Below are 16,193 nucleotides of genomic sequence, written 5' to 3' on the forward strand. Positions count from 1 at the left end.
CCTTTTGTCACGCAGCTGCTGTGGCACAGGCCCTTGCATCTTTCTCCACATGTCTTCGCCAGCCGCAAAGAGGTGAGTGACCGTCTCCACTGCAGTAATCCCGGGGCAGCGCCGTGTGGGAGTGATCTCCGGGCATGCAGCAAGGATCAGACTGGGAGTGCCCCTCTCGCCGTCATCCAGGTAGGATTTGGCACGATAATGAAATTATCTCATTGCCTTCCTGATGAACCTACACAAGGTATTGGATTCAGCCCAGTACATCACCGGTGGAGTCCTCCCAAACATCGAGCACATCTACATGAAACACTGTCATTGCGAAGCAGGATCCATCATCAGAGATATCACCACCCAGGGCAGTCTCTTTTCTTGCTGATGCAATCAGGTAGAAGGTACAAGAGTCTCAGGAGTCGCACCACCAGGTTCTGGAAACAGTTACTACTCACGATGATCAGGTACTTGAATAACTGAGGATAACTGCAATCACTTGCCGTCCATTGAGATGCTCCCACAACCAATCATCGCACTGGACAAGTATCAAAATGAGTGAAATCAGAGGTGGTTTGACTGAGACAGATAACGTTGGGCCTGTCTCAGAATAGGAGGAATAAGAGACACACACAGTCTCACAGGATATCGACAGAGTTGGGGCAGGAACAACGTTTCCCCTGGCTGGGGTGTGGATCCAGGGTTCACAGACTAAAAATCCGAGCTCACCTCGGACTGAGATGGGGAGAAATGTCCCCACCCAGAGTGCAGTGAATCTTTCAAATTTTCTCCACAAGGTTTCTAAATTGTTTAGGCATATTTGAAGTGTCAGCGGCGATGGGAACGTTGCACGAAAGTGGCGCTGAGGTCAAAAGTCAGGCATGTTCTCAGTGAAAGGCAGAACAGTCGCAAAGGGCCGACTAGCCACGCATGCTCCTATTTCTTATTTTCGAAAACAAGAGTTTACTTTTGCGCCTTTTTCTCCCGTTCCCTTCAGCCTATCGGATTGAATGGGGGAGCGGTGAGAGCTCCAGAGATCTATCAGCAGCTGCTGCGGTTATTTCATGTCTCGTTATTTATTGCTATTGATTTTTACTTGCGTTTGCACAGCTTGTTGTCTTCTGCTCTTCGGTTGATTTTTCTCTGATCCAGTTTTAGTTCCTATTGTATAGATTTTCAGAGTATGTCCGCAGGTAAATGAATCTCAGGGTTGTGGTGGTGGCATCCATCGGTCTCGAGAGACCATGGATCTGCGCCTGGAGTTTCCAGGGCGCAGGCCTGAGCAGAGTTGTATGGGAGACCGGCAGTTGCCCAAACTGCAGGCCTTCCCCTCTCCACGCCACCGATGTTGTCCAAGGGAAGGGCAATAGGACCCAAGCAGCTTGGCACCGGTGACGTCGCAGAGCAATGTGTTGTTAAGTGCCTTGCTTAAGGACACAAACACGCTGCCTCAGCTGAGGCTCGAACCAGTGACCTTACTAGTCTGATGCCTTGCCCACTAGGCCACGCGTCAGGGTTGTAGGTTGTGACTTATATGTACTCTGATAATAAAATTTACTTTGAACTTTGAGTTTCGGGGAACTTCCTTTGGTTCTGAGAGCAAACTGAGACTTACATCTCCCGCTCACCGCAGCTGCTTGTCCTCGACACACTCACAGCCAATCAGCGAGTACCACTGGGAGAAGCATGCTCTCATTGGCTAAGGAGTGTCAGTGGGCGGGACGGTGTGCGCTTGGAGCGGACTGCGGGGAGGCCCGTGGTTAAATCGGTGCATCGGTAAAGGTTGCAATACTGGCCGGGGTCTTGAATCCTTCCGATGGCAGTGGTGAAGATGGCACTGGTGGAGATTTAGTGAGATGTTTCTGCAACTCGGAGGGCGGCCCCGCCGTGGATCGGGGCCTGTTGTCTGGAGCTGCCTCCCATACCCGAACCCCTGTTGCTGGGAGACGGGAGCTGCACTGCTGCGGCTGCCGATGGAGCTCCGGTGCTCCTAGCGCTCCGCTGTGCGATCCGACTAGCTGAAGACGCAAAGTTAAACTCATGCTTTAGAAAACAAGAATCAGGAGCAGGCCATTCGGCCCCCTGCGACTGTTCTGCCTTTTACTCCGAACTTGCCTGACCTTTGACCTCAGCGCCGCTCCCTTGTAACATTCCCAGCATCGCAGAGCTCCTAAATTTGCTCTTTGAATTTAGAATCATTGTGAAGAAAATTCCAAAGATTCACTGCACACTTGGTGAAGAAATTTCTCCTTATCTCAGTCCTGCTAAGCTGACCTCAGATTTTGAGATCCCTGGTTCCTCACCCCAGCCAGGGGAAACATCTTTCCTGCCTCTACCCTGTCAATAATGTATGAGACTGTGTCTGTCTCAGTCAGACCACCTCTTATTACTCTAATTTTGAGACAGGCCCTGGCTGTGGAATCTCTCTGAGGACACTATCTCACCCCCCCCCCCCCCCCAAAAGCAATCTGGGCAGCCTTCACTTCATCCCCTTCATCCCACAGGCTGACTCTGGGAGGGAGACCAGACCTGTGCACAGTGTTCCATGTACGCTCTCACCAGGACCCTATATACCTTCAGAGGAGATCTTTATTCTTGTATTCAAACCTTCCTTCCCATTCAGTGCTCTTCATTTAATATTGAACTCAAACAGTGGACAGATACAACACACCCTCAGACATGAATTTAAAGGGCTGGTGTTGCAACAGTTTGAGCTTCATATCAGGAGTCACAGAGCAAGCAGAGAGTCACAAAGGAAGGAATGTGGGACTGTTGTATGTCTGAGCCTAGCTCTGTGTGTTTGTGTATCAGAATCAGGTTTAATATCACCAGCATATGTCGTGAAATTTGTTGATTTATGACAGCAGTACTTTGTAAGACACAGTAATAAAAGTTATAAATTACAGTTAGTGTATATAAAATTAAATTTCAATAGTAGTGCAAAAAGAGAGGGAAAATACCGAGGAAGTGTTCATGGGTTCATTGTGCATTTAGAAATCTGTTGGCGGACGGGGGGAAGCTTTTTCTGAAACGATGAGTGTGTCTCCAGGGTCTTGTGCATCCCCTTTGATGATAGCAATTATTAGAAGGCATGTTCTGGGTGATGGTGGTCCTTAATGATAGATACCACCTTTTTGTGGCATCATCTTTTGAATGTGTCTCGGATGCTGTGGAGTCCAGTGTCCATGAAGTAGTTGGCTGAGTTTACAACTTTCTGCAGCATTTTCCAATCCTATGCAGTGGCCTCTCCATACCAGGCAGTGATGCAACCAGTTAGAATGCTCTCCACAGTACATCTGTAGAAATTTAGTGACAGACTAATTCCCCTCAATCTCCGAATAAAATACAGCCGATGTTGTGTCTTCACTGTAACTGCATCAATATATTGGGCCAGTATAGTTTCTCAGAGATGTTGATAGGCAGGAAATGGAAACTGCTCACCCTTTTCACTTCTGATCCCGCGATGAGGACTGGTTTTTGTTCTCTCAACTTCCCATTCCTGGTCCACAATCAATTCCTTTGTCTTAATGATGTTGAGTACAGGGTTGTGGCTGCGACACCACTCAACTTGCTGATCTATCTCACTCCTGTACTCCTCATCACCATCTGAAATTCCACCAACAACAGTTGTGCCGTCAGCAAATTTACAGATGTGCCTAGCCACACAAACGTTGGTGTAGAGACAGTAGAGCAGTAGGCTGAGCATGCATCGTTGAACTGTGCCAGTGTTGATTGTCAGCAAGGAGGAGATGTTATGGCTGATCCACACAGACTGTGGTCTCCTGGTGAGGATCCAGTTACGGACGGAAGTATAGAGACCCAGGTTTTGGTGTTTGTTGATTACAATTGAGGGTGTAATTGTGTTGAACGCCGAGCTGTAATCTGCAGCCTGACTTATGTATTGCTATTGTCCAGGTGATTGAAGGCTGAGTGGAGAGCCAGTGAGACTTCTTTTGCTGTAGACATATCGTGCCAATTGGCAAATTGCAGTGGGTCCAGGTCCATGCACAGACAGTCATGTTGATTCTAGTCATGAACAACCCCTCAAAGCACATCATCACAGTAGATGTGAGCACCACTGGGTGATAGTCATTGAGGCAGCTCACACTGCTCTTCTTGAGCACTGGTATGGTTGTCTCCCTTCTGAAGTGGTTGTGTGTATGTTCTTTTGCGCATTTGAAAAAGTGACACAGAAAATCTGAGGCTTCCCAGTTAAATTCAGGAATGTTTCCAGTAACAGACGTGTCACGAAGGAGGGGTCACAATGATGGGATGAACATTCAGATCAGACCAAAATAATTCATCCAGTAGGTGGTGAAACTTTAGAGCCCAACATCCACTCTTCTGTTTGAGGGAGACGTTTACAAATTTAAATGTATAATTTAAAGTTTGCAAAAGAATTTATACTCAAAGAACATACATTTTCACCATGCAAAATCCTGAATTCATTTATGGGCAAACTCAGCAAATCCAAAAGCCATAATAGAATCACTGACAGACGAAACCCAACAGGACGGACAAAAAAAAAAACAAAATGCAAAAGACAATAAACTGCAAACATAAAGGAAAATTAAATAAATACTAAATAAATACCAAGAACATGAGATGAAGAGTCCTTGAAAGTCAGTCCAGAGTTTGTGGGAACAAGTTCCATGATGAGGTTACTGAATTTTGGTAAAGATATGCCCTCTGGATCAAGAGCCTAATGGTTCAGGAGTAGTAACTGTTTCTGATCCGGTGGCGCGGGCATAAGGATCCAGCACGCTCTTCCTGGTGGCAGCACTGAGAAGAAAGCATGTCCTAGGTATGGGGTGGTGGGGGTCCTTTATAATTGATGCTGCTTTCCTATGACCACACTCCATAGTGATGTTCTCAGTGGTGGGTAGGATTTTGCCAGTGACGCGCTGGAACATATTCACTCATATTTGTAAGATTTTACTTTCAAGGGCCTTGGTGTTTTCATACCAGGCCACGATGCAACTACTCTTCACCGCACATCTGTAGATGTTTGTCAAAGTTTTAGATGTCATGCTGAAGCTTTGCAAACTTGAAAGGAAGTAGAGGAGCTGCCCGGCTTTCTTTGTAATTGTACATAGAGTGCTTATAAAAAGTAGGTGGCCACCTTGGAAGTTTTCATCCTTTATTGGTTTACAACATTGAGACACAGTGGATTTAGATTTGTTTTTTCACACTGATCAACATAAAAATCCGTTTTGTTTCAATGTGAAAACAGATCACCAAAAAGTGAAAAAAATTACAAATATAAAATAGAAAATGCTTTATGTAGATAAGTATTCACCCCCTACATGTTTGTGTTCTAAACCTTGCAATCCCATTTCACCAGTTTCGAAGATTTGATTTCATTTTTACATATAGAACCTCCCCACCTCTCTGCCTACCTGCCTGTCCCTTCAATTCAAGCTGTATCCTTGGACATGAAGCTCCGACCTATAATCTTCTTTCAGCCATGATTCAGTGATGCCCACAACAGTTTAATGCCAATCTGTAACTGTGACACAAGTTCATCTCCCTTACTCCATATATTGCAGGCATTTAAATATAACACCTTCAGTTCTGCATTCATCACCTTTTTCATTTTCTCACCCTTTTGCATTGCAACTAATCCCGTCCACTGAAATTGTGCCCTATCGTCAGCCTGTCAATGGTGGCAGGCTGACTACACACTACCGCTGTTTGAAAACTAACAACGTTCTCCTCAGCCCTATCACTTCAGTTCCAATCTGCTGCCAAATCAGTTTAAAACCTTTCGGACAGCTCTAGCAATCCAAGACGTACAAAAAAGCTGGATGAACTCAGCAGGTCAGGCAGCATCCGTTGAAACGAGCAGTCAACGTTTCGGGTCGAGACCCTTCGTCAGGACTGAAGGAGGGGGGGCAGGGGCTCTATAAAGAAGGTGGGGGAGGGTGGAAAACTAATCAAAGGGAAGATTACTTGACTTCTCTAGTGCCTTTAACACCATCCAGCCCAAGATCTTAAAGCACAAACTAACGGAGATGGGAGTAGACTCTCACATGGTGGATTGGATAGTGGACTACTTGACAGATAGACCTCAGTATGTGCGGTTGGGAGACTGTAGGTCTGACACGGTGGTCAGCAGCACAGGAGCGCCACAGGGAACCGTACTCTCTCCGGTCCTGTTCACCCTGTACACATCAGACTTCCAATATAACTCGGAGTCCTGCCATGTGCAGAAGTTCGCTGATGACACGGCCATAGTGGGGTGTGTCAGGAATGGACAGGAGGAGGAGTATAGGAAACTGATACAGGACTTTGTGATATGGTGCAACTCAAAACTACCTGTGTCTCAATATCACCAAGACCAAGGAGATGGTGGTGGACTTTAGGAGATCTAGGCCTCATATGGAGCCAGTGATCATTAATAGAGAATGTGTGGAGCAGGTTAAGACCTACAAGTATCTGGGAGTACATTTAGACGAGAAGCTAGACTGGACTGCCAACACAGATGCCTTGTGCAGGAAGGCACAGAGTCGACTGTACTTCCTTAGAAGGTTGGCGTCATTCAATGTCTGCAGTGAGATGCTGAAGATGTTCTATAGGTCAGTTGTTGAGAGCGCCCTCTTCTTTGTGGTGGCGTGTTGGGGAGGAAGCATTAAGAAGAAGGACGCCTCACGTCTTAATAAGCTGGTAAGGAAGGCGGGCTCTGTCGTGGGCAAAGTACTGGAGAGTTTAACATCGGTAGCTGAGCGAAGGGCGCTGAGTAGGCTACGGTCAATTATGGAAAACCCTGAACATCCTCTACATAGCACCATCCAGAGACAGAGAAGCAGTTTCAGCGACAGGTTACTGTCGATGCAATGCTCCTCAGACAGGATGAAGAGGTTAATACTCCCCAATGCCATTAGGCTTTACAATTCAACTGCCAGGACTTAAGAACTTTTTTTTTTAAAAGCTATTATTAATGCTTTTTGAGTTAGTGATTTAGATGCATATCATATTATTACTGAGTTAAGTATTGTATGTATTGAGTTTTTGCTACAAGTGTATGGGACATTGGAAAAAAAATGTTGAATTTCCCCATGGGGATGAATAAAGTATCTATCTATCTATCTATCTATCTATCTATCTATCTATCTATCTATCTATCTATCTATCTATCTATCTATATATCTATCTATCTATCTATCTATCTATCTATCAAGGGGTGGGGGAGGGGAAGCAGGGAGCGGATAGGCAGGAGAGGTGAAGAAGGAATCTAAGGGGAAAGCACTATGGGTAGTAGAAGAAGGCAGAGTCATGAGAGGGGATAGGCAGCTAGAAGAGGAGACAGAGTGAAGATGGGATGGGGGAAGGGAGAGGGAGGGAATTACCGGAAGGTGGAGAATTCTATGTTCATACCAAGGGGCTAGAGACTACCCAGACGGTATATGAGATATTGTTCCTCCAACCGAAGTTTGGCCTCATCATGACGGTAGAGGAGGCCATATATGGACATATCCGAATGGGAATGTGAAGCAGAGTTGAAGTGAGTGGCAACCGGGAGATCCTGTCCGTTGTGGCGGACGGAGAGTAGGTGCTCGACGAAGCGGTCCCCCAATCTGCGTTGGGTCTCGCCGATGTAGAGGAGACCACACCGGGAGCACCGGATGCAATAGATTACCCCAATAGACTCACAAGTGAAGTGTTGCTTCACCTGGAAGGACTGTTTAGGGCCCTGAATGGTGGCGAGAGAGGAGGTGTAGGGACAGGTGTAGCACTTACGCTTGCAGGGATAAGTGCCCGGTGGGACGTCTGTGGGGAGGGACGTGTGGACCTGGCAGTTGTGGAGGGAACGATCCCTGCGAGAAGCAGAGAGGGATAGAGAGGGAAAGATGTCCTTAGTTGTGAGGTCCTGTTGAAGGTGGCAGAAGTTGCGGAGGATAATATGCTGGATCCGGAGGCTGGTAGGGTGATAGTTGAGGTCAAGGGGTCACGGTCCCTGTTGTGGTGATGGGGGGATGGGGTGAGGGCCGAAGTGTGGGAAATGGAGGAGATGCGGGTGAGGGCATCATTGATAACGGCAGAAGGGAAACTACCTTGATTATACCTCTTCCCACCCTGCCAAATGCAAAAGTTCTATTCCCTATTCCCAATTCCTCTGTCTCTGCCGCGCCTGCTCCAAGGATGAGGCTTTCCGTTCCAGGACATCCCAAATGTCCTCTTTCTTTAAGAATCGTGGTTTCATATTCTTTTGAATGTGTCCTTGATGCTCTGGAGATGAGTGCACATGGAAGTCTGAGTTTACAACTTTCTGCAACATTTTCCGATCCAGTGTAGTGGCCTTTCCATACCAGGCAGTGATGCAACCAGTTAGATTGCTCTCCACAGTACATCTGCAGAAATTTGCAAGTGTCTTTAGTGACAGACCGATTCCCCTCAATCTCCGAATGAAATAGAGCCGATGTTGTGTCTTCATTGTAACTGCATCAATATGTTGGGTCCAGGATAGTTTGTCAGTGATGTTGTCAGGCAGGAAATGGAAACTGCTCACACTTTTCAATTCTGATCCCACGGTGAGTGCTGGTGTGTGTTTCCTCATCTTCCCCTTCCTGAAGTTCACAATCAATTCCTTTGTCTTAATGATGCTGAGTGCAAGGTTGTTGCTGTGACGCCACTCAACTTACTGATGTGTCTCACTCCTCTACTCCTCATCACCATCTGAAATTCCACTAACAATATTTGTGTCGTCGGCAAGTTTACAGATGTGTCTGGACACACAGACGTGGTGCAGAGAGAGTAGAGCAGAGGGCTGAGCATGCATCGTTGAGCTGTGCCTGTTTTGATTGTCAGCAAGGAGGATATGTTATTACTGATCCACACAGACTGAGGTCTCCTGGTAAGGATCCAATTGCAGGAGGTACAGAGGCCCAAGTTTTGGAGCTTGTTGATTACAATTGAGGGTATGATTGTGTTGAGTGCTGAGCTATAATCAGCAGCCTGACTTGTGTATTGCTATTGTCCAGGTGATCTAAGGCTGAGTGGAGAGCCAGTGAGATTGCATCTGCTGTAGACTTATTTTGGTGATCAGCAAATTGCAGTGGGTCCAGGTCCATGCACAGACAGGAGTTGATTCTAGACATGACCAACCATTCAAAGCACTTCCTCACAGTAGATCTGAGCACCACTGGGTGATAGTCATTGAGGCAGCTCACAATGCTCTTTTTAGGCACTGGTTTGATTGTCGCACTGGTTTGAAACAGCTGTGTGTGTGCGTGCACGCTTGACACAGTGATCCCAGTTAGATTTAGGATTTTTTCCTGTAGTTGGGGTGCTTCAAAAGTGGGGTCATAGTGTTGGAATGACCATTCTGATCAGAGCAAAATAATTTACTCACTGAATGCTGAACTCTTAGAAATGACAAACCACATATGTGTTTGAGAGAGTATTTACAAATTTAAATGTAGAATTCAAAATTTACCAAGTTAAGTTATTATCAATGTATACACATGTCACCATGTTCAATCCTGAGATTGCTTTTTTGGGACAAACTCAGTAACTCCAAGAATCATCATTGAATCAATGGAAGATCAAACTCAACATCGTGGACAAAAAGATGTAGCTTTCCTATGACAGCACGCCATAGAATTGTGCGCAGTGGTGGGGGGGGGGTGGTTTTACCCATGATGTACTGTGTCTTTCCACTACTTTCTGTAGGATTTTCTGTTCAAGGGCTTTTGTGTTTCCACATCAGGCCATGATGTAACCACTAAACATATTCTCCACACTCATCTGTAGAGGTATGTCAAGGTTGTCATGCTGAATCTTTGCAAACTTCTAAGGAAATAGAGATGTTGCTGTGCTTCGTAATTGCACTTGCATGCTGGGCTCAAAACAGGTCCTTGAAAATGATAAGATTGATGAATTTAAGGTTGATGACCATCTCCGCCTTTGATCTCTGATGTGGACTGGCCCACGGACCTCCTGTTTCCTCCTCCTGAAGTCAATAATCAGCTCCTTGCTCTTGCTGACATTAGCTGAGAGGGTGTTATGAGACCATAAGATATAGCAGCAGAATTCGGACATTTGGCCAATCGTGTCTGCTCCGCCATTTCATTTTAGCTGATCCAATTTTCCTCTCAGCCACAATCTCCTGCCTTCTCCTGGTAGCCCTTGATACCATGACCAATCAAGAATCTATCAGCCTATGCCTTAAATATACATGAAGATTTGGCCTCCGCAGCTGCCAATGATTCACTTTTCATAGAATCCCTATATTCACTACTCTCTGGCTAAAGAAATTCCTCTTCATCTCCATTCCAAAGACACCCCTCTATTCTGAGGCTGTCTCCTTTGGTCTTAGACTCTCCAAAAATAGGAAACATCCTCTCCATATCCACTCTATTAATCCTTTCACCATTTGATGTGATTCATTTAGGTTACCTCTCATTCTTTTGAATTCCAGTCAATACAGGCCCAGAGCCATCAAATACTCCTCATATGACAACACGTTTAAGTTTGGAATCATTCATGTGAATCTCTTTTGGACACTCTCCAGTTTCAGCTGGCATAAGGGGACAGGAGGCTGGACCTAAGCGCAGGACGTAGGCACTGAAGTACTAGGAGCAGGACGGGAACAACTAAATGATAGACAAGACGTGGAGACCAAGGTGTGCGTGAGGGACGTGACGTTCAAGGTGATGCTGGGGTTCCGAGACAGTCTTAGATTTCAGGCAGGCAGGAAGGTCCCAGAGTTCAGGCAGGCAGGAGGATCCCAGAGTTTAGGCAAGGCAGGAGTTCAGGCAGGGTCTAGGAGCTCACTGGGCGGGCTCATAACTCCTAGGCAGGGCCCGGACCTCCCAGGCAGGAACACGGGGGCAGAGGCAGGTCACTGGATACCTGGGTGGGTAGCGGGGCACCACCCGTCGACAACGAGAGATAGGTAGGGGCAGAGACCTCTGGGCGGGCCGCATAACACCTAGGCAGGGCCTGGACCTCCCAGGCAGGAACACAGGGGCTGAGCAGGTCGCGGTGCACCTGGGTAGGTTGTAGGTTGTGGGGCACAACCCATCGGCAGCGAGGGATGGAAAGGGGCAGAGTCCCCCACCGGGTAATGGCAGTCTGGCCAGGCTTGCCCGATGGAGGCAAGGGATAGGAAGGGAACTAGATCAGGGTGACTGCCAGACTTACACGAAGAACTCGTCTTTAACGAGGGGAACTCCAAGCCAGGGCAACCGGAGGAACAGGATAAGCAGGACCACTAGGATAGGCAGAATAAACAGGTTAGGCAGGACGACCCCCCAACTCCACTTAGTCCCAGAGCCCCCTACATACACCGCCAGCTGATGGGCATCAGGTGCGCCTCCTTGAGCCCCAACAAGCCACGATGATCCATAGGAGTAACTAATCGGGCTCAAGGGTGAAAGGAGGGATGGCTACAAGACCTGGAGTCCGGAGTCTGCGGACCAGATCAAGACCCAGAATGCGGGCTCCGGACCGGACCATAACATCAGCACATCTTTTCTAAGATAAGGGTTCCAAAACTGCTCACAGTACTCCAAGTGAGGCCACGCCAGTGCTTTCAAATTTTTCAACATTACATCCCTGCATTTATATTCTATTCCTTTTGACGTTACATTTGCCTTCTTCACCACAGACTCAATCTGCAAATGAGCCTTCAGGGACAATTTAGAAAATAGTCAGCCCTGTCATTTATTTTACGAAAGTGCATGGTGATACCCTTCGTAACACTGTATTCTATCTGCTACTTCTTTGACCATTCTCCTAATCTGTTGGAGACTTTCCATAACCTCTCTATTTTCTCAAAACGATACGACCCTCAACCAGCTTCATATCATCTGTAAACTTTGCAACAAGGTCATCAATTTCATCATACGCATCATTGATATTTAATATAGAAAGTATCAGTCCCAGCACAGCCTCCTGTGGAACCCACCAGTCAGCATCCTCTCAATCAATCACGGCTTTATCCATGCTGGAATCTGTCCTGCGATACCACGGACTCAAAGGTTGTTAAAACAGTTTCATGTGTGGCAGCTTGTCGAAAGCCTTCTGAAAATCCAAATACACAACCACAATCATTTCTCTTTTGTCTATCCTGCTTGTTATTGCTTAAAATAATTTCAACAGGTTTGTCAGGTAAGATTTTTCCTTCAGGAAACCACCCTGACTGTGGCCTATTTAATCACGTGACTCCGTACTCTCAGACCTTATTATTAATAATGGACTCCAACATCTTCCCAATCACTGAGGACAGACTAACTGGCCTACAGTTTCCTTTCTTCTGCCTATCTCCATTCATGAAGAGTGGAGTGACATTTGCAAATTTCCATTCTTGCTAAACATTCCAGAATCTTGTGATACTTGAATGTTGATTGCTAATGGGTCCACAATCTCTTTAGCCACCTCTTTGGGAAACTTGGGGTGTACACCATCTGGGCCACATGACTTATCTAACTTGACCTTTCAATTTCTCAAATCCTTCCCTCTAGTTCTGGTAACTTTGCACTCTTCTGTCTCCTGACACCTGGAAATTCCACCATTATGCTGGTGTCTTCCTCAGTGAAGACAGACACAAAATACTTATTCAGTTTGTCTGCCGTTCCTTTGTCTCCCATTAATACCTGTCAAGAGTTGTTTTACAGTGGTCCGATATCCACTTTCGCCTCTCTTTTACACTTAATGTATCTGAAGGATCCACACCAGTATGGGACGGGAAAAGTGACTCGGAATTGATTAACATGGCTTTGCCGTTGGGAAATTGGCAAACAACTGAGCCGACTGACAGGCAATTTCTGAAATATCGGCAGAGTTACTGGCAGTTCGAACTGCAGCTCTGCAAATCTGAATAGCCCTAGACTTTATATTAGCTTCTCCGTGGATTGTCACCTTATCGTGGTGGAGAAGCTTGTGTGGTCCTGAGATCCCGAGAGTGATGCCGCCTGGAGCTATGCTCCTGGTAGGGTTCCCCATGGCGGTAAGGTCGAGGGTGAGGTCCCTGACAAAAACAATCCAACCAAGACCTCAACGGTGGAGCAGCCGGATGGTTACCTCGAACTCAACGGCTGTGAAGGTGGATGAAGGCTGCAACAAATCCATCAGCTCCAGTCGTCGTGGTTTCCATGTCATTGGAATCAGTTGGCAGATTTGTGAAGTACCGTGTGCTTCTCGGAGTGAAACATCAAGTACACGTTAATCAAATACACGCACAGACATCTTCGCTCTGTGATAGATCAACGGAACGAAGACCATCATCCTCGACCTCGAGGGATAGCCATGACAACGATTAGCTACAAAGTGGGGTATGTGTGCTTTAATTGGGGAAGAATGCTGCACCAACACACCAGACAAATTTGAAAATATAATTCACTTGATGGATTATATTTGAGAGGCAGCCGATAGAATGAGAGAAGTGGGAGTGCAGTTCCACAATTATAACTCCTCAGGAAGCTGGTATCATTTGGGACTCTGAGAGGATGGTGGGATACTGTTTTACATTATGGATAAGCATTGAAACAATAATAATACCAACAATCTGATTATAATTCTTGTGCTCAGTCGTGTGCCTGAAAAGGTGGGGACATCAGGGTTCCTGGTACTCATAAGTAATGGACGGGATAAAAGGGAAAGGAAAGCCCTGAGAGCTAAAGGTTTATTGCCTTAAATACTTCATTCACTTCTTATAGCTAGATAGGTCTAGACCAGATAGAACAAGGTGATCCTCAAGGACTAAAGCTGATGTTAGGATGTTGTTTTGTTCTTTTCATGCAGCACAAATTGATACTTTTATTGACTATAAGGTAAACTCTTCTGTGCTTGGTAGTGCCCGAGCGATCCATCTGCTCCCCTTCCCCTCCCCCCCCCCCCAAACCCCCCGCGCTTCAAAATATGGCCTATGGACTGGTGGGAAAGGCGCCGGCAGTGGCATCTATGGCTTCCTGTTTACCCAGAACCCCTCAAGACCAAGAAGCTCATCTATCAACCACGGCTCCAGCAACTTCGCTTATTAGCAGAAAGTTCCCCAGAGCCCGCGTACGGATCATTGTGCTGAGAAAGAGGGAAAGGACTTGTTCTGTCCCTGGGTGCGGAGGCAAGGTGTGGTCGGAGCTCACTGTAATTGGACTTCAGTCGCGGTTCGGACGCTGGTACTGTTAATAACCTGGCCCTCTCCTACCTGCCGCAGGTCTCGAAGAACCGTTTGTCCTCTGAGCGCACGCGCGAAACTCTCCGCGACCTTTACGCATGCGCATGTGATCGCCTGGTCACGGACGGCGATTTTTGGAACTAACACGAGAAAGTCTGCAAATGTTGAAAATCCAAAGCAACTAACACAAAACGCTGGAGAAACTCAGCAGCTCAGGCAGCATCCATGGAAAATAGTAAACAGTCCTCTTTCGCTCTATGTACATAATGATTTCAAATACTATGACCTGAATAACAAGTCACTTGTGTCTTTCACATCACAGATATGCCACAATCCAATTAAAATGAGGACTGCCCTCCCCAGCATATTCATTGACATTGCCACGGATGGGTTAATCGCCTGGGCAGAATAATTTGAAAGTCTCCAGGATTTACCATGTGCTATCACAGCTTCTTCGTAGTGCTGAAGGACATGACCAGAATTTGAAATAATGCCAATGTTTTCTCGTTATTTACATCTGTATGGACCAAACATTTGCCGGAAGAGGAAATTTTTACACAACCTGAACAGAGTACGCCACAGATAAAATGCCGCCTGTGCAGCAACAAAGGCTCTCTGTGTGGGAGCATTTCAGTTACTGCGCAGCTTAGAATAATGGAACAAGGAATAATACGAATGCAGACTGAGACAAGTCACAGATGGATTGTCCCATTCTTACACAGACAGGAAGAGTCAGAGAATTAAACCATAAGATATAGGAGCAGAAGTAGGCCATTCAGCCCATCGATTCTGCTCCACCATTCAACCATCGGCTGATCCATTTCTTCCAGCCATCCCCACTTCCCTGCCTTCTCCCCATATCCTTTGATGCCCTGGCTAATCAATAACCTATCTAACTCTGCCTTAAAGACATGCAGTGACTTGCCGTCCACAGCCACCCGTGGCAACAAATTCCACAGATTTACTACCCTGTGACTAAAGTAATTTCTGTGCATCTCTGTTCTAAATGGACATCCTTCAATCCTGAAATTGAAACCTCTTGTCCTGGACTCCCCTGGTTTTGGGAATAATGTTGCCATATCTAATCTGTTGGGCCTTTTAACAATCAGAAAGTTTCTATTAGGTTCCCCCTCATTCTCCTGAAATCCAGGGAATACAGCCCAAGAGATGCCAGATATTTCTCAAATGGTAACCCTTTCATTCCTGGAATCATTCTTGTGAATATTCTCTGAATCCTCAGTATATCCTTTCTAAAATGAGGAGCCCAAAGCTGCATATAATACTCAAAGTGTGGTCTCCCGAGTGCCTTATAGAGAGTCAACATCACGTTCCTTCTCTTATATTCTATACCTCTAGAAATGAATGCCAACATTGCATTCACCTTCTTCACCACCAACTCGACCTGGAGGTTAACCTTTAAGTATCTTGCACAAGGACTCCCATGTCCCTTTGCATCTTTGCATTTTGAATTCTCTCCCCATCTAAATAATAGTCTGCTCGTTTATTTCTTCCACCAAAGTGCATGACAATACACTTTACAACATTGTATTTCATTTGCCACCTCTTTGCCCATTCCCCTAAAGTCTCTCTGCAGGCTCTCTGTTTCCTCAACACTACACGCTACTCCAGTTATCTTTGTATCATCAGCAAATTTAGCCACAAATCCATTAATGCCTTGGACCAAATCATTGACATACAGTACGTCGTAAAGACAAACGGACTCAACGCCGACCCCTGTGGAACTCCATTGGCAACTGACAGCCAGCCCGAATAAGATCCTTTTATTCCCACTCTCTGTTTTCTGTCGATCAATGCTCGACCCAGGCTTGTAACCTCTCTGTAATTCCATGGGATTTTATCTTGCTAAGCAGCCTTGTGTGCGGCACCTTGTCAAAGGCCTTCTGAAAATCCAAGTTCCCCACATCTACTGCATCTGCTTGTAATTCCCTTAAAGAATTGCAGTAGGTTAGTCAGACAGGATTTTCTTTTCAGGAAACCATGCTGGATTTGGCCTATGTTGTCATGTGCCTCCAGGTACCCCATAATCCCATCCCTACCAATCGATTCCAACAACTTTCCAACCACTGAA

Source organism: Hemitrygon akajei, chromosome 1 (genome assembly GCF_048418815.1).
Source record: "Hemitrygon akajei chromosome 1, sHemAka1.3, whole genome shotgun sequence".
NCBI classification, from domain to species: Eukaryota; Metazoa; Chordata; class Chondrichthyes; order Myliobatiformes; family Dasyatidae; genus Hemitrygon; species Hemitrygon akajei.